Raw genomic sequence first — 15,497 nt, forward strand, 5'->3', positions numbered from 1 at the left:
TCTGAAAGCAATGGTTCAGACTTCAACAGTAGCTCCACAACGCCATATAATTGGACTAGAATATCCTGAATTCTTTAAGGTGACGGAACATAAAATCAGTCTCCCCGTCAGTCCAAAACAAAAACGTCCCCGTATTCCTCTGTGTACGAGCTTCTTCTAATATTTCTGGGTTTAAGCCAGATCATCATCTCGAGTTGGACTGTGGTCTGACTGATCGTACACATGCAGGAGCAGCTCCACTCCCGATAATCTGTGTGTGTTCATCAGAACTTCAGTGACATCAGTTTCCACTTCTCACTCAGAAGAGACAAAAACATGGGCCACACAGTGGTGCTTGTGGCTAACACTGTTGCCTCACAGCAAGAAGGTTGAGGGTTCGTGTCCTGGTTTTCTCCAGATTGCAAAAAATGTCGACGTTAATTGGACACTGTAAATTGCCCAGTATTTGTGAGTGAATGGATGGACTGACCACCTGTCCACGGTGTTTCTATGTCAGCTGGGATTAGCACCAGCAGCCCTGCAGCCCCCATGATGGAAGATGACGATAAATAGAAGACAAAAACACAAAAAAAAGCAATAATGACCCACAAATTCTATTGCTCTGAGCGACAAAGATTGTGTTGACTGTGTTCATCGTTTAAACGTGAGATGCACTGAAGCAACAAATAGCTGAAATAGACGCAGAGCCGGTGCAGGCCTGGGAGCTGTTGAGTGCTTAGCACTGAGTCATACTGTCGAGGTGCCTGTTAAAAGTCAGCATCATGAGGTAAGACGGAGGCTGCGTCATCCACCCAGACAGGAGAGCAGGAGGAGGGGTGTGGCTGCTTATTTCCCTGGCTCGCTGCACTGTGTTTCCATCCGCACAACAACAACACACACACACACACACACAACCTCTGGACAAACACACTCACGCTGCACAGAGAGAGAGAAAAATACCCGCTACAAAGACACGCATGCACGCACACACACACACACACAGAGAAAACCCCTCTGAACGCAGCCAGCAAAGTCACCCAAAGACCAGGGGGGACCCCAATCCCCCCCTCCGCCCCCGCCCATGCTCCTCCCACACAGAACATCTGCCACTTGTATGATGTTCATCTGTGTGTTTCTGTGAGAGATGAAACCCATATATGCACATGTCTGACGAAGATAATCTTTACAGTATCCACTACATTTCATTAAAGTGTGTGTCTACTTGCATTTGTTACCTCTTCTGGTTAACTGGTTAAGTTTGGGTCTAAGATTAGTTAGGGTTACGCAATAACTGGATATGGTTAGGGTCTGAGATGACGCTTCCTTTAGGCTGTTATTTTAAATGGAAATCAATGTGGAGCTCTGAGAAGAATAGCTGCCTAAACCTGTGTGTGTCCATAGTAATCAAGGCTCTCCAGCTGCTTCCTGCTCAGCCCAGGTGCTCAATCAGACCCCATCAGACCTTTCTCTCTCATTCTCCGCCCCTCTTTTACAGGACTGGCCCCTCAGCAGGGAAACAGGAGGAACAACAGGGGGAAAAAAAAGAAAGAAAGAAAAGCAAACGGCCTGTTCTGCACGATTCTTACACAAGGCCCGACACCTACACACTCTGAGAGAAGACATCACAGTTTTAGAAGCTCCTTCATGTAGATCAAGTGTAACGAGAGAGAAAGGAAACCGGAGGTAAATTATACGGCATGTTTGTGAAAGAAAGATTACACATAATGACCAAAAAAACCAAAAACACGGTTCAATTCATCCAGTAAAACGGCAGATGAGCTACAGCGTCCACATTTCTGTAGTTGAAATGGCTCGAAACGTAGGTTTGAACTCAACCGCTGTAACAGAACTCAAATTCCGTGTCTACATTAAATATACACGAGGGAGAGAGGGAGTGAGTGAGTCATAAAGGGATCTACTTCAAATAAATCGGGGTATTTCAAATACTCACATCACTCACTTCATTAAGTGACTTAAATATGTTTCAAACATCCCAGACGTTGTTGTGTTGTACAAACTACAGGTGATGCTGTACGTGGCACAACACTGTGACAAGATAGCAGAGAAATGACGTTGTGGAAGACAAAAAAATATCATTAAATCATTAAACACGAGATGACGTGACGTGAGGGGATTTCTCGATACTGACGGTGTTCTACTGCGTTTATTTTCCGACTCTCACTTCACTTTTTGGTTATTCTGTTTTCGGTGGCTTTGCAGCAAAATTTCAATGGTTGCTCTGCAGCACTGAAGATGTGTTGCCAATATGTGTAAAGTCCTCTCTCTGAACTTCCCTAATTAGTCACAGTCTCCCACCATGAGCCAGATTTCCCTGAGGCTGGAAACAGATCTTAGCAGAGGTGCAAATTTCACTTTTTCACTTGAATTACGCAATTATTATATCATTGTGTGGAATTATTGATTATCAATCACGTCAAAACAACGTTGCACACGGGTCTTTAACGTTGTGTAATTTGTGCATTGTGACTGTAGTGATTCATCCTCCACAGGAGGTGGCAGTACACACAGGTATTACATAACAATTTTACCTCTGATCTCAGTCCTGTTACAGCTGCCTCATCAACTGGGATTCATCAGTCAGTTATATCAACACTAACGGGAGAGAAGCTGCTTAAAAACGACAAACACCTCAATGAGTTAGTGCTTCAAGCTGAATTTTCGAGGCTGTCTACGTCACAAACATGTAGACAGGGAATGAATTCAGTGGCCATGATCGTCTGTCTGTTTGTTTGTCTGCATTCAAAAAATGTGTCTATTATTATTATTATTATTATTATTAATAATGATAATAATAATAATAATAATAATAATAATCATAATAACAATAATAAATTAATAAGATAATAGTCCTTTTTTATTCTTCCCGCCGAGGGGGAAATGTACATTGTCACAGCACCAAAGACAGAAAAGATAAATAATAAACCTGCATTTCCACATGTGTGAAATTATATTAAAAGATATTAACAATAGAATGTACATTACTGTATAGACCGGTGAATATTTATTCTGATATATTCTGAATTAAAATAATTTTCTTTATTTCTCTTAATCTTGTGAGTCAATAATCTACTGTCCCCCTTGTGTGTGTGTGTGTGTGTGTGCTGTGGTTTAAAGAAGAATTACTAGATTTAGTGGGAGTGTTTTGGTGAATTTAATATCCACAGGTATGTGCTCTCTGAGTGTTTTCTCTAGACACTCAAAGTTTTCAGCCAAAAAGTCAAACTTATAGCTGCTGCCAGTTCCAAGGGCATCTCTCTGCATGCTACTTGCACTCTGACCCCTGACCCCATGGGGCGGGACGGAGCAGGACAAAAGAAGCTGTGCTTTTGTGAAAGAGGTTCCACAGTGAGAGGCAGTTTTTTGTTTTGTTTTGTTTTGTTGTTGTTTTTTTTTAATCCAACTGAGCCTGCGTTTGGTTGCTTCCCTGACAAACCCTTGTCACAGCAATTTATATCACTACCTATCTGACAAAACAAACAGCCACACTCCTATCCACCGTGTGTGTCAACTGCACAATCAGCAGGATTTAACTCCATCTGACAACAACTGGGTCACACTGTGCTCTGAGGAATTCACTCCCACACATGTATGTATACACACACACACTCACACACTCTCACACACACACACACACAGAGAAAAAGTATAAGGTTATTTTAAATCTCGCTGTGACCTGAACACCCTCGGGGGAAGCCTGACGTCCACATACAGGAAGTGGGCTGTTAAAGTGGTGACTGGTCACTTCCTGTTTACCTCAGTACCTTCCCTGCTCCTGCCGTCACCTCCATCCTCCACCGTCAGCTCGACTCGTGCTCTGTACAGCAACACTGCAGTGAGATCATGTGTTCTTTTTTAAGCCTCTTTTTTAAGTGTGTGAAAGTGTAGCTCCTCTGACGGGTAACTAAAGTGCATGTATTCATTTATAAAACACTCTTTGAGGTTCGGGAGAAACACAGAGAAAACAACGATTAACACTCAGCAATCACATGCATATGCAAATATGACAATATATCATAATATGACCCAACAGAGTGAGACAGAAGGGAAGTCAGAGAGCTGTGTCTGTGGGTCTGTAACTGTTTCTCTCATGGGTCACCTGCTCACTTCTGACTCACGTCTAGGACATCAGTTACATCAGCTAGATTCATAGAAACCCCCCCTGCTGCTGCTGCTGCTGCTGCTGCACGGGGAGGAGAATCAGAAGTGCACACCTCAACACAGCGAATGCTTAACAGCATTCAGACCGTGCCAGGATATAGCGTGTGTGTGTTAGAGAGGTGTATGAAGGATGAGCTCGGCAGGCAGTCCATCACACAACCTGTACTGTCATACTCACTCCCTCTCTCTCTCTCTCTCACACACACACACACTTGTTTTTATATGTCAGTGAGGACACATCGCAGACATCATGCATTCCCTAGCCCATTACCCTAACCCTAACCTTAACCTTAACAACCACGTAAAGGGTTTTACACAGTAATCTATCATGCCTGATTTACTGTATACAGTTACTGTTTGTACACCGAGGGTTTTAACTCTGCTGCGTCAATGAAGTCACGCGAACACTCGTAAGGTCAAAATTAATTAAACCGCACGCTATCTTACCAATTTTTTGATAGCGCAAGTCTGTCATGTTTACTGAGTTTGTTTGTTTATTTATTTATTTAATTAGAATTTTAAAAAGTCCAAAGAAAACGACGACATTAGGGTCAAAATGATGTGAAATACAGGAAATCAGCATGAGGTGGTGAAGCATGTGCCTCACTGGGCTGTGGCATGGAAGTCGCCGGGAGGCAAAAGCACCCATGTGGCCTTCAGGAAGCGGCAGGTCAAAATGTCGAGTGTGAAAAAGACTTGTTACTCGTCTGTGAAAATGATGATGATGATGATGATGATGATGATGATGAATCTAATTAAAGTTCATCTCCGTTTTTATCCCATCACCGATTGTAGCTTTCACTTCGGCCCCTCTTTCAAATTCATGGGCGGGTGAATGATTTTAAGTTGCTAATAAAATGAAGTAAGATTAAATAAAAAGTAACTGTCAGAAGACAAATGATGGAAATGATGCTGGAATTTGCACTGCTGCCAAAAATGAAGCAGACACATAAGAAATGAAGAGTCTTCATTATAAGTTCTTGCTTTTCTTCTGATGTTAATTAGAACTGAAGCCGGTTAAAACCTGCATGTATTGCTGAGTCACTGGACTACGTCCCCACTGGTCATAAACCAATTTAACCCTGGGAATAAACATGTTTTTTGACCTGTGAGGATGGAGCATTAGTCAGGTACACGTAACTGTGGAGCCATCACTCATGTTATATTATTTTCATCAGGTAATCACAGTGAGGTCATCTGCTTGACAAACAGCAAAGAAGAAGAAGATGCTTGACTTTTGGTGAAATATCTCCTAAATAGCCTTCTGAGTCTGAAGGGCTTAGATGGGAACAGGTTTGAAAGCAGGACCTGAAGTAGGAGAGAAAATAGCTCAAGGAGATCCGCATGTGTGTGTGTGTGTGTGTGTGTGAGAGCTGTCTCAAGGCTACCTCGCCAAAAATACGCGATTAACAGGAGCTGAACTGACCCCGTTTTCTTCTCGTCTCTGAAGCAGAGCCGTGGGGATAAAAGACGAGGGTGGTTGCGTAAGCTCAACTCCCAGAAGAAACTGACATTCAGTTCAGTGTGACAGCCACAGTCACGGTCACGCAGAGACCGAGTGACTGCACAGACGTACGACTGGCCAGGGGAAATGGAGCACAAAGAGGAGGACGCGGTGATGAGCCGTGGCCCCGGAGGGTCCGGCGGGCGGCAGCCAGTTAGCGGCCTTCCAGGGTTTCTGCTCTGCAGGATTCAGGCAACTAGTGAGGCCAGCTGTGCAACACCAGGCAGAATAAGAGGGGGAGGCCGACTAAGAGAGAGAGAGAGAGAAAATCAATATGATGGCTTGGGTTTCAATGCCAGGGGCCACACAAGAGCCCGACAGACCAGGGAGCAGCTGATTCAATTTACCTAAGAAACCCAGCTGTTACTCACAGGCACGGGCAGAGAGAGGGGTGTGTGTGTGTGTGTGTGTCGGGGAGTACGACAGAAATACACACACACACACACAGAGCACAGAGAAAAACTACAATACTAGCAATTTTCTTTCTTATTGTAATTCCATTATTGTATCCGTCTCCACTGAGACAGACACGGGATTCGGGACTAAGACATTAAATCTCGTCGGCTGGCTAAATGGATGCACGCGCGTGTGCCTCGAGGCTCGTGACAGGCTACATATTATCCATACATCACCTGAATGTGACGCTTTGATTTTATTATGGGCACAAATGGACTGCAGTGCGAGCGCAGCATGACCTTCACTGAACGGGTTCCTTTGAGAAAGCGTCATTTCCCCGGTTCTCGTTGGTTATTGTATTCCTTCGCCGTAAGAGCAACACTAAACAGTGTCGGAACTCATTGTCGTTACTAACGTGCGTGGAGAAGTTTACGGTTATTTTGACAAGCTACGGGAAAAAGACTGACCAAATATGATGCCAATACAGTATAATATTCCAGAATGAATTGTATAATCCTTAAACAGAGATGATTTTCAATGTCTCCTCTCATATTCTGTGTCTGGGCTTTAATATGTGTTAGTGTTTTGAAAGTATTTGGCATGGTACGCACTGGACAGGTCACCAGTCCATCGCACGGATATGATTAACCATCCACCGACACCTATGGTCAGTTTGTGTCCAATCAAACTAATCTGCATCCAGATTACACGGGGAAATCCCGTGCACACATTATTTTGGAGAACATGCAATGGGAACTTTTAACATGACAGCAAAGTTTGCCTGGTAGGAATTCCCTGGTAAGTACCTCCTTTGCCAAGAGCAGATGCGCATCAAGTTCAGCGGGTGAACAAACAGCCTCTGCCCCTCCCTCCAGTGAGCAGCCAAGCCATAGTGTAAGACTGGAGGCCAGAGACGGGAGTGTGCAGCCAGGCTAAGAGCTATGCTACACAATCAGTGCTAAAGAGGTCGCAAAGGTCGCTGCCCGGCTGCCAGGAACGAGCAGCGACACAGAGTGTGCAGAGGCCGTCTCATGAGTGCAGGAGGGGGGGGAGGAGGCAGGGACAGGCCACTGTGCTGCAGGATGGGGTGGGATCTGAGCACATGGCCTGAAACCATGTGACACAGACACAGGAGTGACTGAAGAAAGCAGCACAGACTACTTTGTTTGAAATGCAACAGTGACTCTAGAGATGGAGGTGCTTCAGAATCCAATCCTCTGAATATAGATGGATTTATCTCGCAGCAGCTGCAGGGGAATCTTCCCACCAGTGGCATCAGCACAGACACCATGATCCACACGGTAACATGTCACGAGGTTTCATATGCGTCAAACAGAGCTCATCACAAACTGTCATCATCATATTATATTTATAAACAAAACATAGTTTTGTTTGTGTAGTAAAGGAGTGAAAGGAGCGGATGAGAGAGTGAAATGACCAAAAATCTGCTGCCAACTAGTGGTTGGAGGCTTAAATACAACTGTCACGGGTATCAACATGAAATACTTCACTTTATTCACTCATACCGCTGTTCCACACTGCGAAACATCAACGATCATCTTTTATTCAATTAAATATCAATACGAGCAGGTTCTTGCTGTGGGTCATGCAGGTTCAAATGTTCTTGCTGTGAATGTATTGATGTTTATCTGCCAGTTCCTTTTTAATACCAGGTATAAGCCTAAGAACCTTTTTGCACATTTAGTTGCATGCGAACAGAAATAACCTATAACAGCCTCAGGATACTTATTAAATATTCAATATCAGTATATTCAAAATGATACATAAACTTCAGATGTATTGTCTTCTGCTGGTCGAACAAATGGAAACATGATGGTTTGAATGTCAATATTATTATTATTATTTTTGTTCATTCTGTCAAATAAAAATCATTTATTGAAATAATGTAGTTTTTTTCTTTTATTAAGTCATAAACCATTTGCCTACTACTATTCCTGCATACAAAATATTTTGGTAAGTCCCTCCAAAGGCCAGCAGAGGACAAATGGACAGCACAGAGACAACGTCTGTTTTCTGTTTCCGGCCCATATTTATTCCACTCAGACAACAAAACCTGAATGAATATGGGAATGCTGTAAATTGCTAAGGTGTTTAAAAATGCCTCCACGAACAACAAACACAGACAGCTCCTCGCTCTCTGTCATGTGTCAGAACTTGGAGCACATGTGGAGCAGGAAGTGACTCCAAACCAGCTTATTATCCAGCCTCAGACTCCTGTGAAATGCACCCACGCCGCACACAGACGCAGCACTGTGAGCCTCGTGACGAGCAAAACAAACACCAGACACGACGCGGAGGACGCTTTTAGAAAGAGCTTCACACAAAGTCCGGGGTAGATTTGTGACTCGTCTCTGCCGTCCCTCAGGATCCGCGGTTGTTGTGACGGAGTGACACATACTGGTGGGAGCAAATGTAGGTCGTCATAACTGTGCTGTGGATGCCCAGCGTTTCTATTTCACCCACTGCTTTCAGCTCCTAGTGGGCTTTGAAAATGTCTGTGGGATGTAGAAGACTGAACCATACATCCACACTGCAAGTAACAGGCTCATAAAGCATCGGTCCCGGCTCGTCTCGCCTCGGCACGGCACAGTTCGGGTTGCGTTTCCACTACAAAATAGTACGCGACACACGAACAAGTGACTAGTGACTTGTTTTCAGTTGTTTTCAGTGTAACTGAATCATTATGAATCATTAGAATCAGTTCATAATAACTATTTTTGCTGTCGCTAAATGCACCTGACACCAGATTTTAGACATTAACCTGGTAATTGTTGGAGATTAACCCACGTTTTTAGGATTGTTGAAGGTGACATAGACCGGAAGCTCCAATTAACGCTGCGTTTGTGTGTGTATCTGCGTCATTACCTCGTTTATGAAACCCTAAAGTTTCAGAACAAACAGTTCAGCCACTGCTGAGAAAATAGTGTTGTATTGTTTTCCTGGGCTCTGCGAAGCGGATCGACACTTCCTTAATTTGATGTCGTCATCAGAAATCCTCACCACCGTAGCGCCTCCCGGTGCGGGCACTAGTCCGGGCACATCCGGTTGCGTACATTCAACCGCAGAAGAAGAACTACTCTCGTTGTAGCTGCTGAGATGCAGAGCATCCACCGTGCCAGAGGGGGAGCTGTGTATCTAAGAGCTGGCCTATCTATTACGTCACTTCCAGGTACCTGGCCAATCACAGGACAGTAGGAAAGCTCTCGTTGGCTGGCCAATCACAGCAACTGTTTGGTCTGAAACAGCGCGGCTGACGAGAGCGTCAGTGAGGAGATATTTTGATCGGCTCGTTTGCAGCGATTAGGAGGTTTTTAATCATGAAAACAAGTTAATATATGTAAGTAGACCTCCATAACTAACATATATGTGTGATACAAGCATTCTATGTCGCCTTTAAGTCTTTTTAACTGATCACCATCGTTCGGCTCGATTATGAGCCTAAAACGATGCATTAAATTTGTTACGTTTGAGTACGAACTTAAGAGTTAGGGAAAGATTTATCGACCGCATAAAAGAAAATAATTAATAGATGAGTTCATAATGTACATAATGGTTGCGGCTCTCATTTTTAGGGCCACTTGATGAGGCCAGCAGGCTTTTGATGGACAGTGGAGTGGCAATGACTCTGGTGATGGTTCAAAAGCATTACCCGCTAAAGTGTCCTTGACAGGAAACCAGGCTCGCGCCCCAAGAGCTGTTATGCAGCTGATCTTGACCTTTGACCTTTTGTGTTGAGGAGGAGAAATACGTCAGGTATTCGATTGTGGATTTGACAACGTTACAAAACAAAGTGACAGACAGGATCTGTCCGGGCTGCTCAGTGGACTGATGCGAGTTCCCTCGACTCTCGTTGCTGTGCGTTCAGTTCGGCCTCGCGACCTTTAACACAAGGCCCAACCCCCGCCCCCCCCCCTTCTATCTGTCTGTCTGTCTTCTATCTTTTCTGACACTCTGCACTGCAAGTGGGGGGTGGTCGATCTCTTCAAGGTGCAACGGGGTTAATGTGCCCTCAATCAAACTTCGGTCATGAGAGGGTGGTGAGAGTGAGGTTGCTGAAATTAGAAAGAGGAAACGCTCTCAAAGAGCTGGTGAAAGCTACAGAGAGGATGGTATACTCAATTTCTACCAATAATCCCATTGAAGTTTGTATTAAAATGGCATTTTAAAACTAAAAAGTATTAGTATGGATGATGCCACTGTCTCCAATGACCTTCAGTGTAACACAGCTGGGCTTATCGCACTGAAAATGTCATTCAAGTTGAACCTATTAAGTCTTTAATTGCACAGAACACTGTCTCCACTCCCAGACACTCACCCTCGCCTGTCACCGCCTTAGAAACCATTCATAATGTAATGATTATCGTAAAATATAATAGGAGCGATGACGCTCCGGAGCCACTGAGATGACAGCGAGGGCACAGAGTAGAGGACTCGGTTACCTCCAACACATCTTGAGTTTCAATCTACACCCTGGTTTTCCAGATGGGCTTTCATGGTAATGTGTTTTCAATTTGCACGAGGACTCATTTCATATCCATTTGGCTTTCTATTTTACTGGAGCCAAACAAAGGATATCCAACAGGGACTCAGGTAATGTAGAGGCATTCAGCTAATCATAGATCGGATCAATAAACTGCTCGACGTTCGTATTTGCCTCGTAAACTGTCCCGCGGAGTGACACTACGGATTTCACATGGCTGCGGTTCCATGGCTTGGTACAGTATGTTTTGGAACAGTAAAACTCCGTCAGGCACGTGTTTCCGACTGAGAACAGTACTTTTACTTAGGCGGGGGTGTGCGCTGTGCCCTATGGCCACGTCTGCAAGATACGTAGCATGTAGCGTGTTGTACTAGTGCGGGCGTTGAGGAACATCGGTCACAAGGGAGTGAAATTACTCTGGTACCAAAAAATGGAACAATTAACAATTAACTATATAACTATAAAACATAAAGGAAAAAATTCAGACTATACCGAACCATTCCACTCCTGACATACTCAAATAGTGATTAAACTTTTAAAACCAGGCATGTTTTACAAAATGTGGACTCCAGAACACGATCCATCCCTCCCCTTAAGCATTTTAACAGGATAAAACACGACCTCTTTATCAATAATAATCTGCCAGCCTAATTTATGCCTCCAGCATGTATCACTATGTGTCGCTGTGGTCATGATCTCCCACTCAGCATCAGCTCTCCTACATCTCCCTCCCATTCTCACCTGCTCAGTATTCATATCATGCATATTCCCTCCCTGCCAGAAAACTCCTTGGGAAATAGGTCGCAGAAAGCAGTGCAGACTTCCACTGATTACAAAGACCTGTTTAGATGTCAGTTAAAGCAGAACATAGTGACGCGTAGAGCACGGCGTACGCATGTTCCGCTGTGAGAAGTACGTCTGCAACAAAGTCCAGCCCTGAGGGGGAAGTGTGTATCGCCCTGAGCGCTTTCTGTACCAGTGCTATGCTTCACTCGGCTTCTGTGCGACGCTGCACTAAGTCTGGCACTCGGGGGCCGCCGGTGCTTTGTGTGGGTCTGCCTTGATCTTTTGGGTAAACATGCACTCGCTATTGCTGTCGCATCAAAAATGTGTTATCACTGCTGACCTCAGCTGTCTGGACCAAGCGAGGTCAACTGTGAGGGAAGCTGTCCGTCAAAATGTTTGCTTTGCACTTACAGTAAAACGTGTGTGAGTATTAAGGCGGGGGGAAAATGCTTTGATGCCAAATGTGACGCCAGTTTACAAAAAATACAATAAATACATACAAATACACACATTAAAGTTGTTATCTGGTGTGCTGCAGTGGCTAGTGGATCACTATCATTTAACAATGTTGAATCACATCATGATATTGAAGTGAAGTTTCAGCCACATCTGCTGTATTTTGATTCATATTAGGTTATTGTAACGTGAACTGTTTCATTTGATGTAACTTGGAGTGGATTCAAAGTGTATAAGTTTGTTGGTATATGACAAATCAGATCTAGAAAACCTAGATCTACCAGCACAGATGAAGGAGGTGTGGGCGGAGGGTTAAATATATCCGTGCTGCTGTTGCTCTTCACTTCTGCAAAGTCCCAAACACGCTTGAGGAATCCAATTTAATCTCACACAGATTTGTTCAAATCGTGCCTCGTAATTACACCCAGGCATTTGTGTTCCTCTGAGAGAGACACAGGAAGACGGTTCTGAGAGTTTTATAGACGCAGCAGATGGATTTGGTTTAATAAATAAGCAAATTTGCATTAGAGTAATCCACAAAATCAGCGAGTTAATATTTAGCCCCACTTGTACACGTATGATTACAAAGAGAATGTAAATAAAGATACAGTTCAAGCTAAAAGGAAACATCCAGTCAATTATTTTAGGCATCTTAATTAACAGAATAACTTTTTTTAAGTATAATTTCCTCAAAAAAATTCATTTTCTATGCACTCCACTCTGATCAATAACCCTGGTATATACAGTACAACAGTATTTCTTTAACCATGGATGCAGTAAACCTGATTTCCTAGTCACAGATAGTGTTAGGACAGAGCTGAAGCTACTTCACGTCCTCGTCCTATCATCTTACATTATATTACTTAATCAGACGACTGTATTTCTGGCACAGCCGGAGCCAAACGGCTCATCTACTGTATGTCAGAGGAGGGCAGCAGTGGCGGCGTGCCGTACAGGGAGCTCTCTGGCACAAAGCCTTGGTTGGCTGAGCAGCTCCTGTCCCCGCTAAATGAAGACTACGCCGCTGCCATCTGGATGAACGACGTGTGGTTTGAACGGCTGACAACGAGGTAAGCATCAAGCGGTGGGAGATGAGTTTGAGCTCGGGTACCAGAGAGCTGGCAGTGTCAGCGAGGGCTTCATTAGAACAGAGCACGAGGGATGATCTCCACATGCTGCGAGACGATGGATTGAAACTTAAGCTCAAACCTCAAAGATGATGGAAGGGGACTCAAGTAACAAGTAAAAGTACCACTATTTTGATCAAGTACAAGAAAAAGTACTGGTCTAAAAATGTATAGACTTTTACTGGGAGTAAAAGTTAGTTTGCTAACAAGATTAGGGTTCTTTCTTGTGTTGTGCAAAAAGGACAACTGGGACACAAAAAAACACATTTAATTAAAGGCAAACCTTTACAAATTAAAGTGCCGACAAAATAAAAGTAAATACATAATGTATAAGTCAAAATGGTCAAAGGTCACAAATGCTTTAACTTTCTCACTCACTCCGTGACCTTAATTGACACCAATTCACATGTCCTCTACGTTCACCTGTCCTCATCGTTCACCTGTCCTCATCTTTCACCTGCCCCCACGGTTCACCTGTCCTCATCGTTCACATCGTTCACCTGTCCTCATCTTTCACATGTCCCCATCTTTCACATGTCCCCATCGTTCACCTGTCCTCATCGTTCACCTGTCCCCATCGTTCACCTGTCCTCATCGTTCACCTGTCCCCATCGTTCACCTGTCCCCATCGTTCACCTGTTCTCATCGTTTACCTGTCCTCATCGTTCACCTGTCCTCATCGTTCACATGTCCCCATCGTTCACCTGTCCTCATCGTTCACATGTCCTCATCATTAATTGCCAGAGTTTTCCGGTGCATGATGAAGTACAGTACTTCCAAAAAACATACTTAAGTACACGTTTTACTTTGAAACTTTTTACTTTGAAAAGTACAAGTACACAAAAAAAACCTCCATTGCAGTAACGTGAGTAAATGTAATCCATTACTTTCCACCTCTGGCTACAGTGTGATATTTTCAAAGAACCCTACCTTGCTCAGAGGACAACACAACTGCAGCGTGTTTGGTTAAGACTCAGAAGATCTTTAGTCTATTAACAAATCAAACAGTCATACGTCCACCTACTTTGTCTGGGACTGAGTCGTAGAGAGATTCCCCTCCATGAGCAGACTGAAAAGTGATGGCCTGTTTGGCGAGCATAATGAGATGCAAGGGAAGGCAATAAAAGACAAAAAGGAATACATGTAAGCCTGCAGGGGGGGATGCACAGGCCGCCTATGAGGATATACGTATGAGCTGTGTGTGTGTCTGTTTACCCAGTCACACAATGCAGGGAGGAGGGGGGGGAAGGAACACACACGGACAAGCAGGACCTTCCAAACACAATTTAGCAGAATGTCAAGCATGTACAGACTGCAAGCCGACTGAAATGTCATCCAGATGTGGCAGCAAAAAGGAAAACACGGCAGAGGTGTGTCTGCACAAAGTCCACGCCAAACCAGCGCGTATTATTCTGCCAACATCAGACCACAAAGGTGTCCAGTTTGCAACAATATCTGAAGGACACAAATGGACTTAAAACTGTGAGTTCACACAAGGCTCACGGAGCCTTTTAGACCCACACGACTCCAGTTGAAAGTATGACTCAGAAAACAAAGAAGAAAAGTTTCAGAAGTGAATTCAGCTGAGACAAGTGGACAAACGTGTGTCAGGATAAATGCCTCTTGTCCCCTCCCGTCCCTGCGCTGCCAGTGGATATTTACAAACGCTCGCTCAGTCAGGTCTACTTTCTGGTGAAGGATGCAGCATCAAAAACTTTCTTTCTGTTTATGAAGAACCAAGCAAAGTAATGATGTCAACAATAACAAATGTTGCACACTGCAGCTTTAACACCTCACCTCACCTGTTCTGTATTTTGTTTAGGTTTTTTTAAGTAATACTTGTCAAAGAGTGCATGAATTTTGAACTTGGTTAAGTGTAGAGCTGCAAATCAAGATTATTTTTAGATTATTTGTATTTGTATGAGTATTTGTTTGGTCCATAAAATGTCATAAAATGTTGAAAAATGTTGGTCAGTGTTTACCAAACCTAGAAATGATGATGTTCTCAGAGGTCTCGTTTTGTCCACAAACCCAAATTCTTTCAGTTTTCATGATTTACTTGTCAAATGGTGCAACAAAAGCCCTAAAATCAATGATTTAAATGGGGATACTTCATGGGTTCTTTGCTCTATAAAACAAAATACAAGAAAAAGTGAATTCATTTCAATTGGACCTCAAATTTTTCATTATTTTCTGACATTTTATTTATTTGTTTATTTATTTTTTTTTTTATTTATTTATTTTTTTTTTTTTTATTATTATTTTCTGACATTTTATTGACCAAACAAATACTTGATTGATCATGAAGATAATTGAAAGAATAATTGCTTATGAAAATATGAATTATCAATGAATCAATTATCAAAATAGTTGACGATTCATTTAATAATCAAATAATCGTTGTGGCCCTCGTAAAAATTCCCAAATGCACATCAGGAAGTGAACATTACACAAAACATCTAAAGAAAAGGAGCCGACTGAGGTTGAGTCAAGTTGATTTATCAAGCGATTTCAAGAAAACAGGTTTGACATGAGGGATTAAACATAGGAGTAAAAACTAAATAATAAT

At 43.2% G+C, this 15,497-nt stretch overlaps 1 protein-coding gene across 3 annotated transcripts in view; it reads right to left on the reverse strand.

The window, feature by feature from the left end:
- The window catches only part of zeb1a (zinc finger E-box binding homeobox 1a), a 56,765-nt gene that overhangs the window by 25,382 nt on the left and 15,886 nt on the right, over positions 1-15,497 (reverse strand). The gene's annotated exons all lie outside the window — the stretch shown is intronic.

This window comes from Solea solea, chromosome 1 (genome assembly GCF_958295425.1).
Source record: "Solea solea chromosome 1, fSolSol10.1, whole genome shotgun sequence".
In the NCBI taxonomy this organism is placed as follows: domain Eukaryota; kingdom Metazoa; phylum Chordata; class Actinopteri; order Pleuronectiformes; family Soleidae; genus Solea; species Solea solea.